We start from the raw sequence: 2384 nt of genomic DNA, 5'->3' as shown, positions 1-2384 counted from the left end.
GGCTGCACAATCAGTGAAGGATCAGCTCTTTAAGAGTTGGTCAGTAGCAGAAAATTCAGGGGCAGTTCAGCTTTGTGACTGATTCTCTTTGCTTCCTCCACTGAGTTTATCTCTACTTTCAGCCTGCACTGTTTTCATCTAAAATATATATATATTTTGTTGTTGTTGTTGTTTGGAGCTAGGACAGGCTTTCCCCAAATTCAAACATGCTCTTTATATTCTCATTTCCTGCTCTGTGTTCCCCTCTATAACACCTGCCCTTGTTTTATTGAGATAATTCAGCCCTTTAAAGTGTGCAATTCAGTAATTTGGTGGTCTTGGTATATTTGCACAGTTGTGAATCACCACTTATTTCAGAACATTTTATCCCCAAAGATTTTGCATGTTTATTAACACTCATTCTTCCCTTCCTGGCAAGCACCCGGCAAGCACTAACCTATTTTCTGTTTCTACGGACTTGCCTATTCCAGATATTTTATATAAGTGAAATCATACAACATGTAGTCCTTTGTGACAATCTCTCAATTAGCGTGAAGTTTGCAAGGCTCGTCCATGCTATAACATGTATCAGTACTTCATCCTTTTTTGACTGATAATATCCAATTGCATGGGTGTACCACGTTATCCATCAGCGGACACTTAGGTTGTTTCTACTCTTTGGCTGTGATGAGTAATGCCGCTACGAACTCCGTGCACAGGTATTTGTGTAGACATGTTTTCAATTCTCTTGGGTGTATATCTAGAAGTAGAATTGCTAGGCTGACTCAGATTTTAAGGAAACATTTCTAATTCCTATCTGTATTTCCCATGGAACAAGTTTCTCCACATTCATTAAACAAAAGGGAATGACCAGCAGCGGCAACTTCTTCGCCAAGTTCAAGACACAGCACCTGCTTTTCCAAGTCAGATACAAAGCCCAAACATCTCCACTCCAAACAGTATGTGGCTTTGAGTGACTGTGGTAGGCTCAGGATCGACACCAGTCACCGCAGTGACTCACAGTAAATAGCAGCTTGCAGCTCCTCGGAGGAGGTATGCAGAACCAGCCTTTTCTGGCCCGATCTTAATCTTAGAAACAAAGACACATTTACAGTCATGCCATTCCCTGATTAGAACCGATTCCTTGGAATCTAGTCTCTCGTATCCCGTTGGACATCTTTGACTATGACTTCTGGGGTGTGCGTAGCATGGATGGACTCCGCAGTTGACAACCTAGGAGTCCTAAATTGCCCTTTCCCCACCCTCCCCTCTGCAGCTCCCGTTCGTAACTGAAGTCTGCCCTCTGCTGGTCATGGGCAGCTCAGACTCACAACATGGAACAGCTGTGCAAGTTTCTTCTAAGGTCAGCTCTTCTCCAGGAACATTTTAGAAATTGCTATGATTTATTCAGCTGTAGCAATATAGAGAAATAGCATCTTCTGCAGGTCATTCCTCTTTTATTTTTTACATTTTGGTGTTTGTGGATTTTTTCCCTTTTATTCAACAGAAGCAGGACTGGGCCAGTTTCAGTTAGGAGACACTCTCATTTAACCATTATTTGTATTTAGGCAGTGCCTACCAAGGCCTTCTGCTCCTATTGACTCATAAGTTACTAAAATAGCTCTCTGTGGTAGACGTGGACAAGGGCTAGTCAGGATAGGAGATAATACAATTTATGGACTGTCTAGTAGTTTTTCAGAGATGGTTTATAGACTGAATGTTGAGTAAAGAAAGACCCAGGGCCTGATTCTTCTCAAGTTCTGTCAATGTCTGTTCGCCGTGTCAGACCTCTGCAGGGCATCAGACATGTGCGCACCCCAAGCAGACATGGCAACCCTTCCTTCCATACCGGGGCTCTGACTGGGGAAGTAGATCCAGGAGGGACGTGAAAGTTGAGTGGGGAAGGCAGTGGGAGCTTGAGGGAGACCACAAGACATTGTGAGCAGAATATTGAATCAGTGATAAGAGAAAAAAATGACAGAAACTAGGGGAGGGAAGTCGGATAGGAGATAGAAGCAGTGTGGCAAAGAGTGATCAGGGAACTAAAGAACAAGTGACTCTATTTCCCCAAGAGCCATCGCTGCTTTCAGAAATGCAAATAACTGTGACTAGCAAAGGACAGGGAATCCTTTCATCCAGAGTCCTTGAAAATATCCCTGTGCCTCTGATCTAATGTTTTAGGAACATTTATACTTTCTGCTCTGAGAGAAACACAGCACTTTTATGAAAGTAAATTCAATTTTCAGAGAGATGATTAGGGTTTCTAACCTCTGAGGAGAGATACTAGGATTCTTAATGTGAGCATAATCCTAGCCAGAGGTCTGAAATCTGTCCCTCTCTCCCAAGGCGATCCCATGTACAGCCTGAGTGGTGCAGGGCAGGGGGTGTCCGATGCACAGAGCCCC

Source organism: Desmodus rotundus, chromosome 2 (assembly GCF_022682495.2).
Source record: "Desmodus rotundus isolate HL8 chromosome 2, HLdesRot8A.1, whole genome shotgun sequence".
Lineage (NCBI taxonomy): Eukaryota > Metazoa > Chordata > Mammalia > Chiroptera > Phyllostomidae > Desmodus > Desmodus rotundus.
The sequence above is the reverse complement of the archived record's forward strand: the minus strand, read 5'-3'. Positions refer to the sequence as shown.